Below are 19,643 nucleotides of genomic sequence, written 5' to 3' on the forward strand. Positions count from 1 at the left end.
GAAAGCTAAACTACTTTGTTTGGTCTTCGAAAAGAGGATGATATCCGCTTTGTCATGCCTATAGCGGATCCATGCTGGTCGCTGAGGAAAAACATCTACTTTGCGCTGTGGTTTGCTGGATTGGCTTTCACCATGGACGAAGAAGAGTTTAGCCCGGGGTTGTCACATGTGGTACCGCAAGCCCATCGACCGCTCCTTCTTCAAATCCACCAACCATTCCTCACTAAAGCCCACAGTGTGTGACACATTTTATGGAGGACTTTTTCCTGAACGCAGAGTGGCCTACAATGCTTCTGTGCTCAAAGCCAGTTCCATAAAGTGGGGCAGTTCCAACTTTGCAAGGACAGTCTGGTGCTTCTGACTCACTGCCTGTAAGTACGTTTTCATATGTAAAGGATTTGCCACTAATGATTCAAAAGCAAGTTTTGAGCAGTGTAGCGTAGCGCTAGTTGTTTGTTGTTTCTCTGTTTACAAATCAGACATGCAGACATGGTTTTATGTTTATACGGCATAAAACCCAACGCATAAAAACACAGCATAAGTCATTCTAATCAGTAATTCTTTCTCCAATGGATGCAACAAATACCTCGTTTATAAAGGGTTTTATTGGTTTGGTCTCACCATGCCGGGAGACGGCATTACAGTATGGTAAGGGGCGTAACATTCGGTCACATGCTTCAGGTATTCAGCCAATCACAACGCACTGGATAGCTGGCCAATCTGAGCAAACTTTACTTTTCAGAACGATGAGCTTTGTAAAAATCAACATGTTTCAGAAAGGCAGGGCATAGAGGAGCAACAATAATGTACATTATGTGAAAAAATGTGTTTTTTGAACCTTAAACTGCATAAACACATTGCATTACACCAAATACACAACATAATGTCTTTTTCAGCAAGTCACATGACCTCTTTAAATCTCAGACTGTTTTTATAGTTTACAGTACAGTTATCTATACAGTATATAATCAAAAGAGCAGCATAACTGTAGTCACACTGCTTTAAAACATGAGCAGCTTGGCATGCTACAGCTTTAAAGTATCCTTTCCAACACCAAATCTAAAATGAAGATGTCTTTGCCATCTACAACAGCTTTATACAGACTCAAGCTTTAACCCATCAAAACGAGCCCTATTACAGCTAAATCTGTCAAAACGCCACATTCTCTTTGTAGTGTTCAGCACGGATACATCCAGCCTAACATGGATTGAACTTAAACATCTGAAATAAAACTTTGATGTGTGTAAAGAGTTTGAGGAATAAGAGACAGAAAATTATAGGAAAGAGGAAAAGGATAGCCTTACTACACTTTCAGAAGCGGTCGCTGGCTTCTCTGTGTCATTAAAATGAATCCACCTTGCATGCTAATGCCTCACAAGGGTAAATAATTTAGCGCGGGCACACGCTGATGGGGCAGGCTAATTAAAGAGCAGACCGGCGGTGAGAAGTCACCATCTCACACATTTGCACCACTTAACTTGGATTGTCGAACTCTGTGGTTGTGTCTGTAACGTAGTGGGACAGCTGTCTGGGCCTCACGGGGTGGCAAATGTCAATCGATGATGGAGGTCCTCATGCGATCGCGACACACCCAGCTGTTTGCAATCAAACAACAGCATACTGTGAACACCAACAACCTGCTTATTAACCTGAGGGGAAAACCATCAGAGCATGGTATTCAGGGAGAGTCAACTCAAGCGTTTGTGACAGACGCCCAGACCATTTAACTACTTGAGTAATTTGATGGACAGCTAGAAACACACACACACACACAATTTTTCTGAAAGCTTATAAACACAGTGCTGGAAGACTGTTAAAGGATTGCCAGTGGAGTGTTGACTGTACTGTAAAGTGAGACAAAGATGATGAAACAACAGTATGAATGGATTAACAGTACTCCGGTCAGACACCAGAAAGAAAACACATGAGCTCATAACATCTCAAGGAGACTTAATCGTGAGGAGAGAGTGTGCACTGACCTTGATGTGGGGCCGTAGGCTCTATGAAAGCTGTTAGAATACTCTGACATTTACTCAAGAAAAACCAAAGCAGTGCCTCGTATGAAGATGATTCCTTTTGCTCTGGGGAGGAATGATTTTAACTGGATAGTTCACTCAAAATTATCATTCTGTCATAATTTACTCATCAATGTCAAACCGTATGACTTTCTTTAGTTGAGAAAAAACATATGAATTTGAAGAACATTCTGGTCTGCTGATTCCACTTTTCCATTCAGTTATGATAATGTCAATTCTTTCACCATTTGCTCAGCCATCATGCCATCCCAGCTGCATATGAATGTGACGGAAATCCATATGTCCCCAGTTGATATTTCACTGGCTTTTGAAATTGAATGATCAGTGTCTGTAGGAAAAATACAAATATTCAGATTGTTTAGATTACTAGTTTTTGATGTGTCGACTTTGGGGGTCCTGTATACTTGCATTGTATGGACTCACAGATATGTTTCTAAAAATCTTTGTTTGTGTTCATTTGAAGAAAGAAAGCCTCATATATCTGGAATGGCATGAAGGTAAAATTTACATTTTTATAGCTTAAAAGCTATAACCACAAATAAGTAAATATTATAATATATTAAAACTGTTCTTATGAATATTCATGAGATGAAACAACATATTATAAGGTTTTTATAATGCATTATGCATTCATTATAATGCCTTAAGAATACCCTTATAATATATTATAAATACAGGCTTAATAGAAAGTGTTACAGGGTATTCTTTTAAGTCAGTGAACTTAAGAACCAGTTAAGCCTGATCTGAAAGCAGACTGATCTTGTGAACTGGATCAAATGATTCATTTAAAGGATATGATTCAAAAGAATGATTTGTTTATGAACTGACCATCACTGTTCTCTCATATACTCTCATGAGACAGATTTATGCCATACTGTAGGTCATGATTTTCAGAGAATAACAACTTAAATGTTGGTTTTAGGGCACCAGAAAGCTATAGACCAGTGTACAATTTGTATACTTGATACTCTCTTGGTACTTTTTTGACATTTTGGAGCTTCACAGTCCTCATTTAATTTTCTTATAATAAAAATTAAATTGCATTCCATTGAAGTAAGAAAGTGATATAGGTTTAGAAAAACATGAGGATGTGAAAATTATTTTTTATATTTGGATAAACTACTACCTTAATAGAAGCAAACTGCGACCTGTGTACATAGTATCTAATGTAATATATTCCAGCAAACACAGGGACATCAATAAACACATCTGACCATGTGCCTATTTCTCCCGCTGCTTTACTTGAAAGCAAACACAGATCATGTTTATTTATTAGATGCCAGTGCAAGGAACTTCAAAGGACTGTCCAGTCAGAAGCTCCCAGAGACTACACTCACAGAACCTGCAAATTACTCCTGCCCCTGCCAGGCCCCAAACCACCTGTCAAGACAGTTACATTAGCGTTTCATTGTTTACTGTACAGCTTTAAAACAAGTGCAAGGTGAAAACCGTCACATTAACAGGCCATATCAAGATTATATACAACTGAGATGGATGGCTAAAATTACAGGCTCCCTCAGTCCTACACCCTAAACAGGGAATGGGCCCAATTTTCAGTGAGAAAATGTACAGTGAAGGTTGTGCTGAAATGTTGAGTTTGTTCCAACTGTGAGGCTTTTCTCTTGATGGTTAATCAATGAGACATGTTGCTTTGGGTCAAAAATGGGAGCTAGTTGAACAACCATTCTGTCCAACTAAGAAATTCAGCTTGTGTTGTTTAGCCATTAGATTCCACTGTTGTACTGGTGAGCATTCTCACTGCATACATAGGCCGCTCCCTTGTATAGCAGTATCTTAACTCAAATGGGATTGCATTCTCCTCAAAGGACACATGCAATCAAGAAAAGCACAAAAAAAAGAAAAAATCTAGGTGTCATCGGATGCCTATTTTCCACAAGTTGATGTGATTCTTTAGTCTTAATGAAAAGTGTGTTTGGTTAAAATTTCTCAATGGTAGTGTAAAAAACACCTGTTTTACCCTGCTGTTTCGTAGCATTTTCCTTTAAATGTTAATGAGCTCTGCTGACCCCTCCCCTCTCTTTTGAGCTGCTCTTGTTTACTTTAGCCTCATCTATTGTGAAAGTTGCTAATTAGCACATTATTAGGAAAGGCAATTAGCAAAGATTCATTAAAAAACATTGCACTCACTTCTTCTGATAGTGAAGTTGGATCACAGATGATATGCGCGAACATACAGTCGTGGCCAAAAGTTTTGAGAATTACATAAATATTGTAAATTGGAAAAGTTGCTGCTTAAGTTTTTATAATAGCAATTTGCATATACTCCAGAATGTTATGAAGAGTGATCAGATGAATTGCATAGTCCTTCTTTGCCATGAAAATTAACTTAATCCCAAAAAAACCTTTCTACTGCATTTCATTGCTGTCATTGCTGTCACCTGCTGAGATCATTTCAGTAATCGTCTTGTTAACTCAGGTGAGAATGTTGAGGAGCACAAGGCTGGAGATCATTATGTCAGGCTGATTGGGTTAGAATGGCAGACTTGACATGTTAAAAGGAGGGTGATGCTTGAAATCATTGTTCTTCCATTGTTAACCATAGTGACCTGCAAAGAAACGCGTGCAGCCATCATTGCGTTGCATAAAAATGGCTTCACAGGCAAGGATATTGTGGCTACTAAGTCTGCACCTAAATCAACAATTTGTAGGATTATCAAGAACTTCAAGGAAAGAGGTTCAATTCTTGTAAAGAAGGCTTCAGGGCGTCCAAGAAAGTCCAGCAAGCACCAGGATCGTCTCCTAAAGAGGATTCAGCTGCGGGATCGGAGTGCCACCAGTGCAGAGCTTGCTCAGGAATGGCAGCAGGCAGGTGTGAGCGCATCTGCACGCACAGTGAGGCCAAGACTTTTGGAAGATGGCCTGGTGTCAAGAAGGGCAGCAAAGAAGCCACTTCTCTCCAAAAAAAAACATCAGGGACAGATTGATATTCTGCAGAAAGCATAGTGAATGGACTGCTGAGGACTGGGGCAAAGTCATATTCTCCGATGAAGCCCCTTTCCGATTGTTTGGGGCATCTGGAAAAAGGCTTGTCCGGAGAAGAAAAGGTGAGTGCTACCATCAGTCCTGTGTCATGCCAACAGTAAAGCATCCTGACACCATTCATGTGTGGGGTTGCTTCTCATCCAAGGGAGTGGGCTCACTCACAATTCTGCCCAAAAACACAGCCATGAATAAAGAATGGTACCAAAACACCCTCCAACAGCAACTTCTTCCAACAATCCAACAACAGTTTGGTGAAGAACAATGCATTTTCCAGCACAATGGGGCACCGTGCCATAAGGCAAAAGTGATAACTAAGTGGCTCGGGGACCAGAATGTTGAAATTTTGGGTCCATGGCCTTGAAACTCCCCAGATCTTAATCCCATTGAGAACTTGTGGTCAATCCTCAAGAGGCGGGTGGACAAACCAAAACCCACTAATTCTGACAAACTCCAAGAAGTGATTATGAAAGAATGGGTTGCTATCAGTCAGGATTTGGCCCAGAAGTTGATTGAGAGCATGCCCAGTCGAATTGCAGAGGTCCTGAAAAAGAAGGGCCAACACTGCAAATACTGACACTTTGCATAAATGTCATGTAATTGTTGATAAAAGCCTTTGAAACGTATGAAGTGCTTGTAATTATATTTCAGTACATCACAGAAACAACTGAAACAAAGATCTAAAAGCAGTTTAGCAGCAAACTTTTTGAAAACTAATATTTATGTAATTCTCAAAACTTTTGGCCACGACTGTACACACATTTAGGTAGATCGGGGTGCATTCCCTTCAAAAACAAATGTAATTCACTGCGACTTCAGCGGCTCAGATGTCGGGAGTAAATGATGACTGCTATGTTTATTATTACATTCAACAACAAAACACCTTAACTTAAACTAAGGAGTCATTCTTGTCTACATCTGCTCTGGTGAGGAAACAATGGTTGACTGATGACTGCTCACTCAGGGTGGGTGTAAGATATAAGTCTGTGCTGAAACACTACTGTCAATAAAAATTTTCGTGGGTGGGACCTGTCTGTGTGACATCACAAAGCCAGGCATCTGAGATTGGCTCAATTTCAGAAAGGGTTAAAGATATTAATAGATTTAAAAAAACACACACATGAGTGATTTGTATCATTATATGGTGGTTGTGTAAACACTGCCAACACACATTTCACTTCAAACAACTTGTAAAAGTGTATGTAGTATTCGATGACCCCTTTAAAACACATGCACCAAGTTCATAGAAATGAGCTCTTTCTATATTTATTTTGGTTTCAAAGTTAAAATTGTATTACTCTAAAAATGTATGTAATCAAGTAAAAAAACAACATTAACCTTACATGTGAGTGTAGTGTACATGTGTTAATCATAAATATATATATTGCAGCTCCAGGAATGCCCACTTGATGGCCAGGGCCTCCTCCTCCACGACGGCGTAGTTCCTCTCGGCCGGGGACAGCCTTCTGGTGATGTAGATGACCGGATGCTCTTCGCCTTCCTGGATTTGGGATAGGACTGCTCCCAGTCATGTGTCGGAGGCATCCGTCTGCAACAGGAAGGGGCAGCTGAAGTCCGGAGCGCAAAGGACAGGTGCGGACGTGAGCGCTGTCTTGACCTGGGCGAAGGATGGTGTCGCGGGGGCCCCGTGTAGGCCGAAGGGAAGGGTCCGGTACTGCCAATGGCCACTGGGGGTTGAGAAGGCAGTCTTCGGCTTGGCGGCCTCGGAGAGCGGTACCTGCCAATAGCCCTTGGTGAGGTCCAGGGTACTGATGTACCGGGCCCTTCCTAGGCGGTCCAGTAGTTCGTCGACCCGAGGCATGGGGTACCCGTCGAATTCGGAGACTTCTTTCAGGCGGCGGAAGTCGTTACAAAAGCGGAGGGTGCCATCCGGCTTTGGGACCATCACAATGAGGCTGGACCACGGACTCCGGCATGGCTCTATTACCCAAAATATTGACCTCTTCCTCAATAGCCTGCCGACGAGCTTCCGGGACACGGTAGGGCCGCTGCCTGACAACGACTCCTGGGGGTGTCCTAATGTCATGCTGTAGCACGTTGGTCTGCCCGGGCTGGGAAGAGAACACATCCTGGAACTTGGCCAGGAACTTGCAGGCGGAGCTGGGGACCAGGACATGAAGCGGTCTACGGGTTGGAACTCCCGTGGTTGGGCTGCCCGGTCGTAGTGACGTTGCTGCGCTTGCTGGGCCCTGGTGAGGTGTTCCCAAACTAACGGCATCACTCAGTCAATCCGTTCCCTCATTTGTCGGACGTGCTCGATACTGGTGCGATGAGGGGCAGGCTGCTGCTCCCACGCTTCCCGGGCCACGTCCAAGAGCCCCCGTGGATGACGGCCGAACAGGAGCTCGAAGGGGGTGAAGCCAGTTGAGGCCTGAGGAACTTCGCAGATCCCAAAGAGCACGTAGGGAAGCATGAGGTCCCAATCCCGCTTGTCCTCCGCTGCCACGCATCTGAGCATTTGATTGAGGGTTTGGTTAAATCTCTCCACGAGCGCATCCGTCTTAGGGTGATAGACTGTGGTCCTCAACTGCTTCACCCGCAGCAGCCTGCAGAGGTCCGCCATTAGCTGGGACATGAACGGGGTACCCTGGTCAGTCAGGATCTCCGAGGGGAGGCCGACTCTGCTGGCCAGCAGAAACAGCTCCTGGGCGATGGACTTCGCGGTGGCCTTCCGCAGGGGGACTGCTTCTGGGTACCAGGTGGTGTAGTCGACGATGACCAGGATGTGCTCATGCCCACAGGCAGACTTCGGCAACTATGTCCATTCCAATCCGCTCGAAGGGCACCTCGAGCGGTTGGAATGAGGAACCCTGCCACCCTCAAGTTTTGGCAGGGTTCCTCATTCCAACCGCTCGCCGATGGGCGCAGGGTAATGTGTGGAGGAGGCGATCGACCACCACTCGCTCCGCTACCTGTGCTGCAGTGGGGCTTCCTTCCAGCAGCCAGTGTTGAGCTATGCGACTGAGCTTGGCTGCCTGGGCACGGGCTGGCACATGGGGCTTGAATTCCCATTCGTGGAACTGTTGGGCCGCGCAGAAGGGTGAGAGGCCGAGCCTCTCTAGGATCTCTCGCTTGACCTCGTTATAGTCTTCGGCGGCCGCAAAGGGAAGGGAGAAGTAAGCCCGTTGGGCTTCTCCGGTGAGGAGGGGTGCCAGCGCACACGCCCACTTGCCTCGCGCTGAGCGGTATTCTCGAAGACCTGTAGGAAGGCTTCCACATCGTCATCTGCAGTCATTTTCGGTAACAGGCGGGTGGCTTGGGCGCGAGGATCAGGTAGCGGAACGCGCTGGGCGGCGGCAGTACGGGCGGCGGCGAGTTCTTCCTCCGTCCTGCCCTGGCGAGTGGCGAGGTGTTCTACAATCTGCTGCTGCAGATGCTCACTTCTGCGAGGCGCTGTAGAACCTCTTCCATCGTGGGGCTGAGCGCGCCTCTTTCCACGGTGCTGGGGCGTGCAAACATGGAAGAGAAAAAAAAAGGAAAGAGGAAGAATTAAGGGCTGGGGCGGTGAACTTGCCGGTGAACTTGTCGGTGATTCTTCACCGATCTGCCTGCATTCTCTCGACAAGTTTTGGTTTCGTGAACAACAAAAGGCCCAAGAGGGTGGATTTTATTTACAATAATAATAGGTGCTGGATGGCAAGCCGGTGCGTGGAGGCTGGTGCTCACGGTGCTCTTCAATGCTCAATCCAAGTGAAAGTGGGTGTCCAAACGTGCTCCAAAGTGGGTGGGCTGTCGGTCACTCGCTGCTTTCTGGAGAGAAATGAGAGAAAGGGTTAGTCCAATAGAGCATCTTTGGGATGTGGTGGAACGGGAGCTTCGTGCCCTGGATGTGCATCCCACAAATCTCCATCAACTGCAAGATGCTATCCTATCAATATGGGCCAACATTTCTAAAGAATGCTTTCAGCACCTTGTTGAATCAATGCCACGTAGAATTAAGGCAGTTCTGAAGGCGAAAGGGGGTCAAACACAATATTAGTATGGTGTTCGTAATAATCCTTTAGGTGAGTGTGTGTATATATATATATATATATATATATATATATATATATATATACAGTTTTAAAAGTATTTACTACAATTATCACTAATTATTAATTTATAAATGTCATTATGTTTTTTGGGGATTCACACCACATGACATTTTACATCCTGAACTAAACTTGCCTTGTAATAAATAAATAATAATAAATAAGAAAAAGTCAAACTATTAGATATATTGACCTTATTTTTTATATTGGACTTATTTATCTTAAGTTATGTTAAAATATTTAAATATTTTAGAAATAATAAAAGTATGACAAGCTACTAATGAGGTTTTCTTTTCAAGAATTGCATTCTTTCTGATGAGACTTTTCAATTATCATTTCAGGACAATTTCCCCAAATATTCCCCACAAAATATATATATAAAATTCATATGAATACAGAAAGTCAAAATATGCTTATCATCTGAGAGGTATTCTCAAATAAATTGCAAGTTTGCTGTGTTTATGAATAAAATAACAAATCCGGACAACAAAATTAATGTAATTTCATGACTATTTGACCAAAAAAAAAAAAAAGGTATCTTACATTTCAGCATAATTAAATGCCTTGTAATAGCCTTTGCATAAGAACAGCATCTAAAGAGAGCTTAAATCTTTCTAAATTCTAGAAGCTTCACTGTATGATCCACTTCCCCACATTTCATTTGCTTTTCAACGGCCTTCCTCTGAGTGGTTTGTCTTATGTAGGGTGAGATGGTTGAGGCCTAACTGTGGAGACTTGAGAACCAGAGTTCAAGCTCTGTGCTCTTATGAAAGAGGGCTGCCATTGATTTTGCAGTGTGACGGACTAATAAAGATGGATCCTTTTCAGAGCAGGGCTGAAATGAAGGCCTACAGGAAAGAGACAGGCACAGCCACTTGTCCTTAATGGAAGATTGATTTTAATTGTGACACACCAAATTGGCCCAGTTCTAAACTAATGAAACAGGAAAAAAGAAATGGAAAAGAAAAGCAGAGGGTACCATGACTCAGAATGCTTTACAACATTATCTTTCTTGAGGGGGTAAAAGAATATTATTACTGTCGTGAAGAAAGCTTCAAAAACGACTGAAACTACATCTGCAGTGATTTTCTTTTTCCTTTCCAAAAGTTTATACCAGAAAAGGTTGCAATCCAATTTTTGCTCTCAAAATAATAATAATAATGAGACTTCTCACCTATGGTAGTATATAGAATCAAACATGTTTCTTTTATTTAAAGTGCACCCTTGACTTCTGACTGTGACACACTCATAAATAAATATTAGAAGCTAAATGGCTAATTTAATGATCCCGAGTGTCTGAGGAAATGAGTTGTAATGAAAGCTCTCGTGCAAATGGCTCAGCACAGCTTGAGGTTTTATTGCGCTTTCTGAATCAGATCAAACCAGTCTCAGAAACTGATCACTTGTCGGGACTCAATAAATAAGTCTACCAATGCTTGAACAAATCAAGACTGTGAAAAATGCAGTGAGTACTGATAGCTATACACACGAACACACAAAGAAATTCTTGGAATTTTTACTTATGAATCAGAGACCTACAATTTCCAGAGACAATCGAAAATATAATTGAAACAGTTTTATCAAAATACTGGAATACAATACAAACATTGTTTTTGATTTTGAGTCTACTGTTGGTTTGAAAGGATGCAATTTAGACACTTTTTATTTTATGCATCATCCATCAGCATTTTTCCTTTTATATCTTTCAAGTGTTATTCTTGGTATTATTATCAATCAAACCAAGTATTTGTTTTATGCTTTACTCAGCAGTGTGGCTCAGAACAGCACAACAATGCACTAGAAACTAGTAAATATGCCACACCATTCATCACATTCTGCATACTCACGTGCAGCACGGCAGATTATCAACTCAGGAACACAGTGGGCTATGAGAAGGACATTAACATGCATTCCCCAGTGTCCTTAAAAATCACTGAGCCAGGAGTTTTTTAATCTCTTTCACACATGGACCCAAACGCTTATGCACAAATACACCTGACAAGCTCTTATTTCAGATCAATACAATCGATCCTGCTTGCAGTGGGCCAATGAATTAGAACTGATGTCATATTTGTGATGTCGACTTCTTGGTGAGGTCATTTCAATCTTGCCATTCGCTGCCTAACACTGCACTCAGCGACTGTCAATCTGGGGGGCTTGTGAACTGTGTGCATTTCAGAAGAATACATAACTCAAACGAACCTTCAAGGACTTGAAGAACAAACCACACTAAGCTCCATTCGGTGAAGATCCAGTGATTCTCTCTTCGCTGCTGCCAGAGACAGCTCTGCTAGAGATCTCTCTGACATTACAATAAAGCTGCTTTTCATCCCTGCTGTTGAACCCTTCTCATGTCCTCCTGTGCAACAATCACAGTTTTATTTCCTCACTTGCCTTTCCAATTTCAGCGAATATTACTTTGTAGGAGGTTCTCCAAACAGGTAAATAAATCTGGTTTATATTGAGGGATATTCTCACAGAATCTTTTTTGGCACAATTACATAGACATTTCAGTCCAGGCAGGGCCTCATATTTGAGACACTGAGATCCTACAAGCATTGTTGTTTATTCCAAATAGGCTACATTCATCTTTTCTAACTGCACAAGACCAGCATGAACGTCTTGTAGTATCTTATAATGTGTGAACGTGTGAAGTAATGTGTCTTAGCTAATAACAATTGGCAGGTTATTCCAGGATATGAATGAGGTTATTAAGGAGCTTCTGCCTAATGTTAACAAATCTGCAGAGGTTTATTGCTGAACATTTTATTTTAGTGCAGTGTAAACTCTCGTAATGCTTTTGGATCCCAGTGCCTCTCCCAATATTTGTAGCTCAGACAGAAGTAACAATAGTCCACTGCCATGGCAACAGAACAGGCTAATGTCAAAGCAGCCGCTGCCGTTTGCATTCAGACTCTGGATAGGTGACAGTAATGTCAATTACGCATTAATAACTCCAAAGGCCTTAAAACATGAACATATGTGCTCCAGCAACCAAAGATCAACCTTGTAAAGTTGGATAGAGCTGTCGTTGTTCACAGAGACACATCCATTATGTCAAAAAGGATTTGATAAACCTGTGGAGAGCGGTCACACACTGAGGGGATTACATAACGCCTCTAGTTTTCATTTAAAAATATGATGTTAAAGGGATTGTTCACCCAAAAATGAACATTCTGTCATTATTCACTCACCCACTCTGTGATTCCAAACCTCTATGATGTTATGAAGAATAAAAGAAGATCTTCAAAAGAACATTCTAATCGCAACTATGTGCTTGTCTTGTTTGTTGTTGTTGTTATTGTTGTTTTTAAGCTGTCAATGAATTAAAAAAATAAAGCATAAGCACCATAAAAGCATCATAAAATCTTTCTGAGCCATAGACTGCAGTGTTCCACCAAACTGCGCAGTACAGCTTCTGCCTCGAGGTCTTCCCTCACTTCTGTTTGCCTCTTTCCTTTCACTTCCTGTCTCTAGTCAGTGTTCCAATCCAATAATAGCCAAAAAAAATCCAAAAAAACACAACTTTTTAAAAGTCTGGGGTCAAATTTTTTTTTTTTAAAGAAATTAATATTTTTCTTTAGCAAGAACACATAATATTGATTAAAGGTGACAGTAAATACTTGCAATGTTACAACAAAGTCTATTTAAAATAAATGCTACTATTTTGAACTTTGTATTCATAAAATAAATGAATAAATAACATAAATTCTGAAAAAGAAAATATCACATATTCCACAAAAATATTAAGTAATTAAAAAATAATGTTTTAATTAATAATAATAAAAATAAATGTTTTTTGAGCACCAAATGTGCATATTACTGTAGAATGATTTCTGAAGAATCATGTGACACTGAAGACTGGAGTAACGATGCTGAAAATACAGCTTTACATCACAAGAATAAATTACAAATGAATATATATTAAAATAGAAAACCATTTTAAATTGTAATAATATTTCACAGTATTTTTGATCAAATAAATGCAGCCTTGGTGAGCATAAGAGACTGACCTCAAATGTTTTGAGCAGTAGTGTACATCTCAAATCTCATTCATTTTCTGTGCTCTGCATTCAGAGATAACACATCTAACATCAAACTTAAAGTTATGACAGACTGTTTATTTTTGGTGTGAAATCTTCTAGTAATTTACATTCTGCTACAATTTTCTCACATTCCAACCCGGATCCCAAATGCGAACAAGAAGCTCAAATAGGTCTATTACATGCCTGCCTACAAAAACCCATAAATGCACTCCATTTACTCAGAAGAGGATATTCAGGCCCGCAGAGCACCGTGGGAAGTGTGTATGGCAGGAGTGTGCGCTGATGTTATTCATAGTTCACTCGGCTGTTTAAGGGCACATCCCTATTCACTTTCAGGTGATGGAGGGAGTCATATCATCCCAGTCCTCACACTATGAAGGTTACACAAGAGAAAACAAAACAAACGAGTGGAACTTCACCTAATGGGCAGTGACAGAGTAACGTGGGCATCACAGCGATAAAAAGCTCATATTGTCTGCAAAGCAAAATCACATGTATGAACACTTCAAGCGTATCAGGTTACATGACCGGAAAAACAAACAACAAGATTAAAGCCTTTTAAGAATAAAAACAACTCTTACGGATTCACTCCAAATGCTCACTCATGCACACACACACACTCACACAAGAATAAAAATACTCACAGAATGAAGCGGACCTTGTCAGGAACAGGATGCCATGGATTGCTGTGGTAACAAGTGAACGCAGTCCTCCGGGGAAACGCAACACGTCTTCTAGGACGACAGGATGAAAGTCACAGAAATGGAGTGGTGTGAAGAGTCTCAAAGGAGAAGGTATTCCAGCTAGAAATGATCCATCTGAGAGCCCTTCACAAGCTCTGATTCTTATAATAAATCCATTTCGATGGGACAAAGTAGTTTTTTTTTATAAAGCTCAAGCACTCCACCAATGGGCACCAAAATGGTGACAGAAAACTGAATTGTCTCTTTTATTTATTTATTTGTTTCTGTATCTGTTCCTCTCTCTCTCTCTCTCTCTCTCTCTCTCTCTCTCTCTCTCTCTCTCTCTCGCTGTTAATGTTGACCCTCCCGGCTCCAGCACAAAAATAGGAGGGAGCGGCAATAATGGCCAATTCTCAGAATTCTGCACTCCAAGAGACAATCACATGCTCCTGCGTGCTCATCCGCACACAAACGCACTCTCCTGTGCACACATAGAGGTTTCGGTTATGCATTGCCGTCTAGCTGCCACTTTCTGTCATTCCTCGGCACAAACTCTCATCCATTGCTACAAAGGCCTTAAGTCTTGCATAGACGCACTCCAACTCAAACGTTCCAGGACCAGTCAGCAATTTTACCCTGCTTTCCTTTGCCACCTCACTCTACCTTACACGCTGTTACTTTTAGTTTCACAGAGAAGCGTTCCTCAGGCCCACCTGCCACATTTGATGAAGGGGAGCATCGACTTGAGCAAAGAAATTAGAATATATTCAAAACTTATAGTGAAAGGTATATAAAGTCTCAGAGCAAAAATCCTCCAGAGCTCAAGTGTCTGGGAGGATGAACTGATTATGGAGCCCAGCGCTCACGCTCTGTTCTCCAGCACCCTCATCAATCCAGCTATCCCTCCAATTCCCACGGCTCCTCCCTTCAGGAGTTCAGGAATGAGCTTTGGCACGCCACACACTCCCTCTCTTCTAGGAATAGCACCTCTTGGATGGAGGCAGGTCGAGTTATGGCTGCTCCGACGTCCGTGGAAGCAAACAGAGCCACAGATGACACCAGAGAGAACTTCCTCATCAGAGTCTTGTGGCCTTGCGTTGCTTAAAACCTGAGTAAAAAAAGTGAGAAATATTCATGATCAATTATTCATTATGCTGTAGTACAGACGGCAACCTTCAAAACTGATATGACTGTTCTACTACGAGGGAGTTTTAAAATACAATACTGATTTTTCTGAACTAAAACCACAATCTTATTATAGTACTTACCGGCTCACATTATATTTTCCCAATAGTAATTCAGTCACACCATGCATTTATTTTACAGTCTATAACAGCTAGTGTACTGTTTCAATGTAATTAATGTAATGTTATTGAATGGATGTGCTCAAACGTGACAAGTCCCTTACATTGCAATCAATATCCAATCAAAACACAGCCTCATTATCATTCCAAAAAACCACTGAAGTACTGTATCATGACTGAACTGACATTAGCTTCTACTAATGATGTCTAACTATGGACGTCAGGGACGAATAGTCATTTGTAACACTATTTACTTCCTTGATGGATGTTCCTGCTGTTATTGTGAATTTTTAATTGTCGCAAATTATAAAAAATAAAAAATAAAATTAACCAGTTGATGCTGTTAATGCGACTTAAGCCACACAGGCAACTGGATATATTATTCAATAGCCACATAAGTAGTTAGGCATTGTTTTAGCAAACTAGCATTCAAAGTTGGCTTTATTCTAATGTATAACATACTTTTCATGATCCAATAATTTGCTGTTGGATTAAATGAATTTTTACCCTATACTTTTGCACACTGAATATCATGTTTCACTCAAAAATTACATCATATTAAAAATGAAAAATGTGTTGAATGGGTTTTCATAGATAAATCAATAAATTTGTTATACATGCTGGAAAGGAGTGGCATATTCAAATTAGACTGAACATTTAAGGCTGCAAACAATTACACAATAGACAAGGGATTTGTAGCAGATTCATCTGGACCTGGCCATGGCTTCCCAGAATGACTAATTGTAGATGGTCATGTCAAATAACAGCCTCATCAAAGCGTAAAGCTCTCTGGTGAGACGGACTGTTCTATAAATATGAAAGGAGAAGGTTATTAAAGGTGGATCCCAGGCGTGGAGCTGTTCTATCCAGATTCTTATTTCCATACAATTCTCCATGTCATGCTTTGATTATGAGGGTGTCTCGCTCATCAGCAGGACTGATATAATGGAGAGGAGGGAGATAGGAGAGGGGTCAAGGGAGACAAAAAAGAGTGATGAGAGACAAGAGAGGAAGTGACATGGATAGTGGCAGAGTCAGAATGAGACGTTAAAAAAGAACTGCATTAAAGAGATATGCTCAGTTCGAGAAAAAAAGAGGACAGGAGAGGTGTAGAGACAAAGAGGGAGAGAAGAGAGAGACAGAATCCATGAATTTTGTGTGGATTCATACAGATATGGCTTATCAGTCAAATAAAACTGTAAATGTGACCCCACCTTTATGGGTGGGTTATTTTGACTTGGCCAGGAAGCAACCACCTGGCAACCACCCAGAACACGCTAGCAACCACGCAACAATATAAAACACCTATTAAAAAGAAACAAAAAAGCAATGCCCCGGCAACCACCAAGGTTGTGGTGGTGAGTCTGGCATGGAAAATTTTAAATTGATGTTTTAGCAAAATAATCATGTAAATAAAGTGAAGTGAAAAAGTGAAGTGACATTCAGCCAAGTATGGTGACCCATACTCAGAATTTGTGCTCTGCATTTAACCCATCCGAAATGCACACACACAGAGCAGTGAACACACACACACACACTGTGAGCACACACCCAGAGCAGTGGGCAGCCATTTATGCTGCGGCGCCCGGGGAGCAGTTGGGGGTTCGATGCCTTGCTCAAGGGCACCTAAGTTGTGGTATTGAGGGTGGAGAGAGAACTGTACATGCACTCCCCCCACCCACAATTCCTGCCGGCCCGGGACTTGAACTCACAACCTTTCGATTGGGAGTCCGACTCTCTAACCATTAGGCCACGACTTCCCGTTAAAATAACGTATTTTAACAGCTGAAACTGAAAAATTCACAAAAGAATGATAGAAGAAGTGAAGAGACGGATAGAGTGAAGAGAAATGAGAGGCGATCACTATGAGGGGTTACAGTCTTGACATTGGTGTCACTCTTGCTTATCACACATGTCGCTCTCAGGAGCGTCGTACTCAAGTCTGCCTCTTTTCTTCTCTATTTCTATCCCTTCCTGCCATTTTTTGGACCAGCCATCCCGCCAGCCCTCCTGCTCTCTCACTCCTTCTACCAACACAGGCAAGTCATTCTTCATGCTCACACAACTATATGCTCAGGCCTGAAGGCCTGCTGACTCACAAACCCTGTAAAATGTTAATAAGGTTAGAAGGGGGGAGACGCAGGGGAAGATGGACACTAAAATATGATCAGACCTGAATCGTGACCTTTTAAAGCTCTCTAAAACACTGCTGATCAATACACACCATCTACACACAAATACTCCCATGGGAGCATTTAGCATGTTAGCACACTGTCACTAGTGTGAGAGGGAGCAGGTGAGATCTGGTGGGGTGTCTGTGCGTGTGTATCAGGTGGAAAGACACAGAGACAAAAGGGTCGATATCTGGATTGATGTAATGTGAGAAATCCACATCTGAGGCACCAGACAAGAGCTGCCATGTTCTCTTCACACACACACACACACACACACACAAGTGTAGAAAATGTGAAAAAGACTGAAGTTACACGTAAGTGAGTGAGCTGGATCTGGCTGTTAACAGTGAGCAACAGTGTCCACCACACAGATATAACAAAGACACACACACAAACACACACACACACACACACACACACACACAGCAGCAGTGCCAATATGTGCAACAGGAAAGATTGCTGCCTTCTCCCTAAATATAAACTATGGAAAATCACTCCACAAATCATTTTCTTCTTAACAAGTATTTTTGTCTTGTTTTAAGGATATAAACAACAAAAAGAAGACAAATTTACTTGAGAAACAAAATTATTTTTTAATCACATTTATTTTTCTTACCCCATGGACACGAAGATTTACGCTTAAATCTCATTAAACAGTGATGGATGTACATAAAAAAAAAGAATAAAAATCATGGTAAATATTGGTGGTGGGGGGGGGTGACAAATTTATTAATTTAATTAGGTTTATGCTTAAATCAAGAAAATAATGCACTGAAAATTGTAACTTTAACAATTAAAAATATACAATTAAAACCTTTTACATATTTTCAAATATAATTACACATTTAAAAAATTTACAAGAATACAAATGAAAAATAAATTACACTTATGATTTATGTTTAAACCAACTTTCTTTTATGCATTTATTTGTAATATTGAACAGAACAACTTAAACACATCTTGGTTTGGATCTTTTTCCTAGAAAGCCAGATAAAATACCAATTAAGAAAATGAATATATCCAGTGTAAAAATGATAAAAGAATCAGGATAGTCAATAGGAGAGGAGCAACCAATACAAATTTATTTCAAATGTGGCAGTAGAAGATAGTCACCTCTTTCTGACTCAGACTAGAGGATGGAGGAAGAATCAAAAATAGGGAGATCAAGAAACAGGGAAGAAAATCTTAACGGGGCACTGAGATTTAATGAAACCGCAAATGAGAAATTCATCAAGAGTGATGCCAGTGGACATCTATGAGAGGGATGACAGAGATGAAGCAAAAAAGAGAGGACCTCAGAGAGATCTATAGAAAAACCAGAGGGCTAGAGAGAGCGTGAGAGGCTGTTGGAAACTCACCCCTGTGTGAGAGTGGTCCTCCTCAGGTTAACACAATCCCTGCTCTGTGGAGCCATTCTGAGCAGAGCCGGTTTGGAGCACTGCACACTGTCTACAGAATACCAATCACACACCGGCAACACACACACACACACACACACATATAAACAGTCAGTAAGTCAGCAGCATGACATACTCTTTCACTTCAAAAGCAAGCCACCACAACACTGTAGATGTGCTTTATGAGCTGTGAATGAAATGGATAATGGAATAAGCTGTGGAACACAAACATACACACAGATACACACAGATACACACGGTGAGACGCAGTTCCAATGACGACCCCAGTGATGAGGGACAACAGGCCAATCTGCTCAGGAACTGAAGATGAGAGGATCGTGTGAAGCTCCTCTGGTGCGCCTCCTCTTTTCCTTCTCACACACTCTCTTCAGCGTCGAGCATCAAGAGGCTCTGTAATGTTTCTCTTCCACCCTCTGTCCTTTTCTCCTTTGCTTTCCTTTCTTTTTCAAGTCCCAGACAATGTTCATAGCTGTAATTCCAAAGCACAGCAGTGCAAGCTGCATTCACTCTGACTCCAAACCCCCTCCCTTCCTCACATGCGCTCCCTCTCTCTCTCTCTCTCTCTCTCTCAGCTCATTGTATCTCCATACCTCCTCTACTCTCCCTCCAATCCAATCAGGTCTCACTCCTTCTCTCACTGCTCCTTCCTACACCCCTTTTCTCCTTCTCTCTCTCCTCCTTTTTCAATGGCAAATATCAGCAAGCATCAGTGAGATCACTAGCTTCTCAAATAAGTATTCAAATAAGTGAAGAAAACATCACTAATGTAAAACACTTGACGTGTCTTTACGCAGCAGCACACGGCAGGTAACGTTAGCAGACGTCACGCTACCAACACAAACTACACACATACTGATAGTATTTGAATATACAGAACAAACTGACAAGCTATAGGTGTTCTCAAATTAATTTAAACTGCAATTGCTCTAA

General features: G+C 41.4%; 1 protein-coding gene and 1 long non-coding RNA gene across 3 annotated transcripts in view; both read right to left on the bottom strand.

Annotated features, from left to right (window-relative positions):
• Positions 1-14,015, bottom strand: part of LOC132102930 (glutamate receptor ionotropic, kainate 5-like) — a 49,394-nt gene extending 35,379 nt beyond the window's left edge. For both annotated transcript variants that reach the window (XM_059507660.1, XM_059507659.1), the window contains exon 1: positions 13,779-14,015. The gene's annotated coding sequence lies outside the window, so the exon portion shown is untranslated. The remainder of the gene's footprint in view (positions 1-13,778) is intronic.
• A 25-nt stretch (positions 14,016-14,040) lies between these two features.
• Positions 14,041-19,277, bottom strand: LOC132102932 (uncharacterized). Its single transcript, XR_009423312.1, has 3 exons — positions 18,941-19,277; positions 18,654-18,744; positions 14,041-14,925 (listed from the first exon to the last, which is right to left on the bottom strand). It is a non-coding gene; the product is annotated as an uncharacterized LOC132102932 (long non-coding RNA).
• Positions 19,278-19,643: the final 366 nt, after the last annotated feature.

Source organism: Carassius carassius, chromosome 24 (assembly GCF_963082965.1).
Source record: "Carassius carassius chromosome 24, fCarCar2.1, whole genome shotgun sequence".
Taxonomy (NCBI): domain Eukaryota; kingdom Metazoa; phylum Chordata; class Actinopteri; order Cypriniformes; family Cyprinidae; genus Carassius; species Carassius carassius.